Source organism: Balaenoptera ricei, chromosome 1 (assembly GCF_028023285.1).
Source record: "Balaenoptera ricei isolate mBalRic1 chromosome 1, mBalRic1.hap2, whole genome shotgun sequence".
Taxonomy (NCBI): Eukaryota; Metazoa; Chordata; class Mammalia; order Artiodactyla; family Balaenopteridae; genus Balaenoptera; species Balaenoptera ricei.
The window spans coordinates 59,992,328-60,000,625 of NC_082639.1; the positions used below are offsets into that span (position 1 = coordinate 59,992,328).

An 8,298-nucleotide genomic window follows, 5' to 3' on the forward strand; every position below is an offset into this window, starting at 1 on the left:
ACATGCATGTTTTGTCTTTTTAGTGTCTTATTAAGGAAAATTTTCCTCTTGAGTATGCTTTCACAAGTCAGTCAGCTGAGAAATTACTTTACAGGCAAATAGGCTTGATTCTTTCTCCTCTATTAAATGCTTAGTATCATCCTAGGTAAGCTCTCTGTGTATTCTTTGTTAAAAGGGAAAAGTACTTCAAGAAACTTTCAGTAGCATCCTCATATCTCGGATTATTTATCTATGGAACTTTGCAGCAATATCTTCTGATCATGTTTTCTCCTACTAGGCACAAAGGCTGAATCATGGTTTTAATTTGTTTTTGACACTTTATCTACGAGATGACTCTAAATTATGAAAGAATACAGAAATAATTTCTTTCCCAGTTAAAAAATGATATATAGAATAGCAAAAAGTTATTTTTTACCATGAATCAGATTGATCAGAACCATGTTTTTATGGCTACCAGGCTTCTTGAACAAAGAGATAAAATAAGCAGATTACTGAATGTTATGGTCTCAGGGCATTTGGTTTTCTTTTGGGTATCTTACAGGTGATAACAGTTGTCTTTCACTTAAAATGGAGAAAAGGTGTTGAATTTTTATTTATTTGTGAGATGGTTGTATTGTAGTAGACAAAGGCACACATAATGGCTTTGTGTGGCCATTGGGTTGTTGTTGGTAGTTTGACTACAGGAGAAAGGACTGGCTGAATCTTAAGCAGACAAGTTTCAGACTGTGGCCAGTACTGCAGACTGGCTTGTGAACTCTCTTCCAAACCACTCCATTTGCTAAAGGCTTCTCAGCATGGCCAGGACTAGAGTGAGACAAGTGAGGAGTCCAGTCCCCCATATTTAAGAATGCATTCACTCTAAGGCTTGTGCAAGTACAGGATTGGCACCTTAGAATGAGTGCCATCATCGCTTCTCGGCCTTTTGGCTAAGATCAACTGTAGAATGAGTGCCATCTTTTTTTTAAAACTTATTTATTTATTTATTTATATTTATGACTGTGTTGGGTCTTCGTTTCTGTGCGAGGGCTTTCTCTAGTTGCGGCAAGCGGGGACCACTCTTCATCGCGGTGCGCGGGCCTCTCACTGTCGCAGCCTCTCTTGTTGTGGAGCACGGGCTCCAGACGCGCAAGTTCAGTAGTTGTGGCTCACGGGCCTAGTCGCTCCACGGCATGTGGGATCTTCCCAGACCAGGGCTCGAACCCGTGTCCCCTGCATTGGCAGGGAGATTCTCAATCACTGCGCCACCAGGGAAGCCCAGTGAGTGCCATCTTAAACTCTGTGCCCTGGATGTCTCTCTTGCTTCACCCTAGTCTCAATCCTGCTTCCCAAACACCCTGACAGCTCAGTCCCACCTATGACCTAGCTTCTGATAAGCCAATATACACCCTTATGAGATTTGGAAGTAACAAGTGATGCACAGTCCCCCTCCTGGGAATTCTTCTGTTTCTACTGGCCCACAAGGAGGAGGAGTGTGAATTTTCCTTAGTAGCTTTATCAGAGGTTCCATTAGCTGTTCCCCACATTTGCAGGCATTTAGAGGGAGAAGGCAAGGAGCCTGCAGAACATCCATTTTACTGGCATGAAACATATTTGCGATAATGTGCTCCTGAAGCTAGTAGTTGGCGTGGTTCTCATTTATTTCACAACTAGAGCTGAGGTGGTTGGGCCTTAGAGCTGAGAGTTTGGTGAGAACATCTTGACCTTCAGACTTGAGCAGAGCTGGATTGATCCTGGAGCGAGAAGTTAGAGGAACAGCTCCCTGACTCCTAAGCATCCTGAGTAGAAGGCAGCAGCGCCCCTAGTGGCCATTCTATGACGGTGTTCTGGAAGTAATCTTCCATCCTCAGTCTGTAGCCGGTCCTCTAACCCTTCCAACAATGTTCTTAGTGCATCACTTATTTTCTGCTTATCTGATACTTGCAACAGACCCTTGACTGATATGAACAGAGAATAAATGTTTTATTCTAAAGGAAAAGAAAGACTGAAATAAGTTTTCTGGTATAACACCAGGATTGACTATAAATAAATGTTTACTCAGGAAATATTGTATGTATATATTTATTTTTAATCATTCACCATGTTAAATATATGGATAATAGTTTGAACTGATAGGGAAAGAATTCACTTTGAGTCATGCTGATCAATTAATAAACAATTACGTGTCAAGCATGTGATTAGAACTTTAGCGTTTGAGAGATAAGAGATACAAAAATGACAAAACGTATTTCCTAAAAAACCTGTAATTCTTGTCATTTTTAAGAAAATAAAGAAATTGCAAATGATACAAACATGACTGCCCTCCAAGAAGGCAAAGAAGTATCTGTAAGGTCTAATATATCATGATTCAGAGTGTTCATATTCAATGTTATCTAATTGAATATATTAATAATTATAAAGAAAGAGTTCATCAATTGAGAGTGACCAGGGATTGGTCTGCCACAGCCGAATAATAAAGGAAGAGTCACAAAGGCAAGATTGTCCACTTCACTGAAACACTGGCCACCAGGGAGGAGCCTCAGTAAAGCGCCTTATAGTACTCCTAACTTCTATCCCATTGGAAAGACCATTCTCATTATCACAAATTATTCTCATTATCTTGACAAATTATCTTAGCTTGATTCCAATTCTTCCAATGCCTCTTATTGTATTTTCATGCCCACCAAGTGTTATTCTAATTATGTTCTAGAGGAAATGGAATGACAATGTTCACCTACTGTTTTCTTACAGTGTTTATACTTCTCATAACAAGCTATTCTATTGGTATTCTTGCTCTATTCATCACTTTCAAACTCACTTTATGGGGATCTGTTGCTACAAAATATATTACTTCCTGATAGCTTTATAAAACTAAGTTTGGAGACTGTAAACACTGAGGATAACAGCCTGGACTACAGAAAATTTACAAAATGCCAAACTGTGATGCCTCTCCTCAGATAATGAACGCACCTTTCCACAGGAATCAGGCACAAACCAGACATTACAAGACCACAAGCAGAGTTAAAAGATTTTGTTTGCTTGTTTGTTTTTGTTTTTGTTTCTTACAACAACTTTTACTTTTCCAGGAGCATAAGAAAGTGATTCCTGGAGTTCCTGTTCTACTTATTCACCCATTTCATCTGAACTTCTGGAGTTTTAAAGCTATGTCCAAACTCCTTTATTTTCTTGTAAAAGTATATTGAAATCTAATGCAAATTATTCATGCTATCTTAAGGTAGGATATCCATGCTATATTATATTTGCTATAGAATTTATTATTCTAGATTTAAGCTCCTGAATGCTTCCCTGTGGTAGCTTTAACATTAAATCATGAATACTTTAAAATGAAATTTAATTTAAACTTAACACATGTCATATTTCTTTTTAAGCACACACAGCTTCATGAATAGTAAATGGTTTATAAATGTTCCTTGATAGTGATGAAACAAAGTTATTTTAAGAATAATATATAAATTATGTCTTTTCATTATTTTCTTCTGTAGCCAAATTTGAGGAAAATTAATAACATTCTACATCATTTAATCTCTTTATCTCTTTTAAAAATTGACCAGGATAATTTTGATTTGATTTTGAATTGAATTATGACTTAGAGTTTGTAGACAAACATTTCACCAGCCCTGTAGAATATGACTAATCCCAGACCCTTTATTTAGAACAAATTATCATCCTAGTCTTCAAATTTCTGATCCAATAATGACATCTCTAAGCTTTTGTTATGGTTGGTAAAAAGTGCTTTTTTTTCCATTATCGATTTGGCTTTAGCTTGACAAGCAAACTTGTTAGGTAGGCTGGAGTAGGGTTATTCATTATTTCTATCCTGCAGTTGTAGAAAATGAGGCTTAGAGGATATACTGGATTGATTAAAGTCACCCAGTTACTTAGTAATAGACCCAATTATGAATTGAGGGTTTTTTTCCCTCTTAAATCAACTTTATTTAGGTATAATTTATAAACAATACAATTAATTCATTTGAAGTATACAATTTGGTGATTTTTGAAAATTTCATACCCTCATGAAACACTGCAATCAAGATACACAACACTGACATCAGCCCAGTAAGTTCTCAGTGATTCTTTGCAATCAATTCCCCATCACAACCAGGCATGGCCCTAGGCAATCACTGATATGTTTTTAGGCCCTAGAGATTGCTTTTGCTTTTTCTAAAATTCACATAAATGAAATTATGTAGTATGTACATTTTTGTGTCCAGCTTCTTTTGCTAAGCCTGAATTTGAGATTCATTCATGTTGCTGTGTGTATCATTATGAACTGAGATCTTTGAATGCTAGGTAATTATTATTCCCAAGGGACTGTCTTATAATGCTTCTTCGCTTCATCCCAGCTTTAAATAGTCTTAGTTTTTCATTCAACTGGGCTATTAAAATCATCTCCTCACAAATTTGAGTCTCCACCCTATCAGCCATACTGTTAAAGAGAACTCTTTCCAAAATACAACTCTTTCAGATTCCTTTGCTTACAGCAGTAGTCCTCAAGATATTTCATGGAAACTAAAGGGGTGATGAGAGCAAGTTGGGCCAGCTCTGTCTGCTTCCTACTCAACCCTCTGCCTTCAGCCAGAGCAAGCCAATATTTTACCTCTTTTATATATTGGATTTGCACATAAGTTTTTAATTGAAGTGAAAAAAAGTTCTGTGCCTTAAAATTCTGTAAGTAGCTAATCTACAGAATAAATCCATCCTCCGGCCATTCACTGCCCCTCCAATATGTGTCTCATCCTGAATCCCCCCTTCAATCATTTTTCTTCCACCCACAGGTATTACCTGTTTTAAGACCACACACTGTGCCCATAACTCATCAGGCTCTTTAACTCTCAAGCCTTTGCTCCAGCTGTTCCATTTGTCTGGGGAGTTTTCTACTCTCAATTTTGACCCATCCAGCAAACACACATTTATCACTCAAGACTTTAAGCTCTAGGTGCACCTTATTCATAAGGTTTCTCTGACTTCATCTCCTAATATGCGACCTACTCGTGACACGTGACACAATTCCCTAAACTTATCACAAATACTGTGCTAAGAAAATAGTTTTTCCTACACATGCCTATTTTCCAGTAATTATTTCTTACCCGTTATACATATTTACCTTGGAAGTAGTCATTTTATACAACTTTGACATGACCCAGTGGCCCCAGTTCATTGATATGGAGTGATTCATGACCCAGCTTAGGCCAATCAGAGCCTCTTCCCCACTTGCTGCCAGTTGGACAGTCCATTAGTTCAGGATGGGCATATTGTCCAGAATGGGCCACTCATAGCTCACAGTTCCCATTTTTTCTTAAGCTAGTTCAAGCTGAGACTTTGTTATTTGTGACCAAAAAAAAAAACCCCTCCTAAAAACATATAAAAACTGAAGTGCATTTATTTGTTTTTTTCAAATCTGCATTTTTTTTTTCCTTGACTGCATTCGTGGTCTTTATATCTCTAGCCCAGTGCCTGGTACAAAATAGATACTTAATAAATGTTTAAGGAGTGAATGAACAAAAAGATGGGTGAAGAAAAGGTACCTGTAGAATATAATAATCAAGATGAATTTATTAGCTTGAATAATCAAGCTAATTTATTTAGTAATTGAAACTAAAAGCAACTAGACATAAAATGCACAGAAAAACTGATGGAATTTAACATAAAGAATATTACAAAATAAAGGTACAAACAAGTGGCTAGAGAAAGATCAGATCAGAGAACAAAGTTCAAGATTTTGAAATTTCAAACTGCCATAGGGTCTGACACTTAAATATTGCAGAGACACCTTCTTTAATTAAACAATTTTCATATATTACAATTGCAGATAGTAGTCTCGAGGAAGTCCCAAGAGAATGAACAGAAATCATGGATGTAAGCATATTCACAGCTGGGAAGACAGTGGGAAAATCACACCATCAGCCTTTGTTCCTTAACATAAACAGGTGAGGTATGCATGTTCATTCCTTTCTGGTTAGTAAGTAATAGAACCCTGGTTAACATGCCATGGCATCTTCAGAAGGAAATGATTTAAGAGAAATAATAAAGATCACTTGAATTCTAGACTTTATATGTTATTAAAGCATCCACATAAATAACAATATGTAGAATGAATTTTCTTTATTTTACCACGAAACTTTACTGAGTGCATGAAGAGTACCAGATACTGAGTATTCCAAATCAATACAACAAAGACCTTGTCCTTGAAAACAGAGCAATTACATGGGGAACATAAACAGAGAAAGAAATTTATGACACAACATGGTAAAGTGCTGTAAAACGGTATGAATAAAGTGCAGCAGAGATAACCTTAAACCCCACCAAAAAAGATTGTTGAAGAGCTTAGTAAAAAAATTAAAGAATATGACCTATCCTGAAAGTACAAGTTTTGACCACTATTCACATCTCTTCTGCTAAGTGTAGCAAGTTTTATTGGCTCTTCCCCACACCCATATTTCATTGAGTAATATATCTACTAAGGAGTGTTGAAGAGAAAGGGCAATTTGCTAAATAGAATAGAATCAGATTGGGGGAATTACTTAGGTCCTATTATTTATTGCCAGCATAAATATTCTTGTGCTTGATTATCTACAAGGTACTTATTCTTATGACCTTAAAAAAATAAGGATAATTGATAATTCTCTCCTCACATATGTGAGATACACTGATATTATGTATAGGTGGGATTGACCCTACAATAGAGGAGGATGGGTGGCTATTGATTTGATTTGAGGAATACAGGGTCTTACCTGCTTAAAAATATTACCTTCCCTCTGGGTTACCTTTGCATGAATTTCTTATGAAGTGAGTTATATTTTTTGATTGAGACATTTCCTTCAGAAGATCACTCAGACCATGCATATGAACTGACTGGAAAAGGCATGCTAGCAATGGCTACGGTGCTAATGTGTCAATAAATGTCCCGGCCCAAGAAGGATATGAAGGAATAGGTCACAAAATTGTTGAGTTTTGCTGGAAAAGAGGAAAATAAGAGGGTCTTGAATATGAGAAGCCATTCAAGAATGGCAGATTCAGTAAAAAACAAAAACAAAAGCATTTCAGTTGGAACAAAAGAAAGAAATCAAGCTCAGAAGAACAGAGAAGCACAAACTATTCAGACTAAAAAGAACACATTTTGTTTACTTCACTATTTTTATTGTATGCATTACCTTTATAACCAATGTAATTTATGCATCTTTAGTGTATATATATATACATATATATATATATAGAGAGAGAGAGAGAGAGAGAGAGCAAGAAAGAGCAAGAGAGTGCTTTTTGAAAGTAAATCTGTACATTTATTTGAGATATTGCTATTGAATCCCTACATGTGCCAGACTGTATTGCAGGACCTGGAGATATGATAGTGGTAAGAATGACCCAGGTCCTTGTATCTTAAATATCCTATGGTCTATTGGAAGACACAGGCAAATATAGTAAAATATCTTCTATGATAGGAAATATACTGGAACTATGGGAGCATTAAGGAGAACTTAAGTCTAATGTGAGGGGTTAAGAAGAGCTTCCAACACAGTGATTTCTAAGCTGAGCTATAGAGCATGGGCAAGAATAAGCTGGGTGAGCCCAGGAGAAGGAGAAGGAAGGGAGAAGGCAGAAAGAGCAACATGTGTAAACACTTAGCAAGAAGAAAGAGAATATCAAATTCAGGAATCTGAGACATTTTTGTGGCTAAAGTTCAGAGCGTGAAGAGGGAATATTAAAAGATGAGTGCATTAGGGTTCTTTTGGAGCAAGATAGGCACATTGTTTCTAGCTTAAACAAGTAAAGGAATGATTATATTTATAAGCCTAATGTGATATCTCATGAACCCACATGTCAAGGAACTCTTTGGTTCCAAGAAAGGAGTGACTTCAGAACTATAATGGTATTAGGATTCCCTTTTTATCATTTGCCTTTGCTCTACTCTCTGGGTTGGCTTCATTCTCCATGCTCACTGCTGACACTGTCTTTAATTGATAGGCTATAATTTTGTCTTTCTTTGCTTTTCATAGTGGATACTCATGAAATTTTTGCTTAGTCCCTGACATTATATTGAAAGAACTCCTTATACATTTGTCGTGGTGGTCCCCAGTAGTCCCTTTTATCTGATTGATTGATAAAGAAATAAGTAGTTGGCTCAAGATAAGGCGATAAGAACATTTTCCTGGCTAGTCTCTTGCATGGAGATAATTTAAGCTTTGTTGATACAAGGTCAACATACCACCATGATGACTGTAGAAGGATCTCTTTCAGAATAAGGCAAGGGGCTAAGCAAATACCTCTGTAGGTATACATTACAAGATAGTAGAGTATTGAGGA

At 36.7% G+C, this 8,298-nt stretch overlaps 1 non-coding gene across 1 annotated transcript; it reads left to right on the plus strand.

The window, feature by feature from the left end:
• Positions 1-906: 906 nt before the first annotated feature.
• Positions 907-1,097, plus strand: LOC132355068 (U2 spliceosomal RNA). Its single transcript, XR_009499521.1, has one exon. It is a non-coding gene; the product is annotated as a U2 spliceosomal RNA (small nuclear RNA).
• The last annotated feature ends 7,201 nt before the right edge of the window (positions 1,098-8,298 follow it).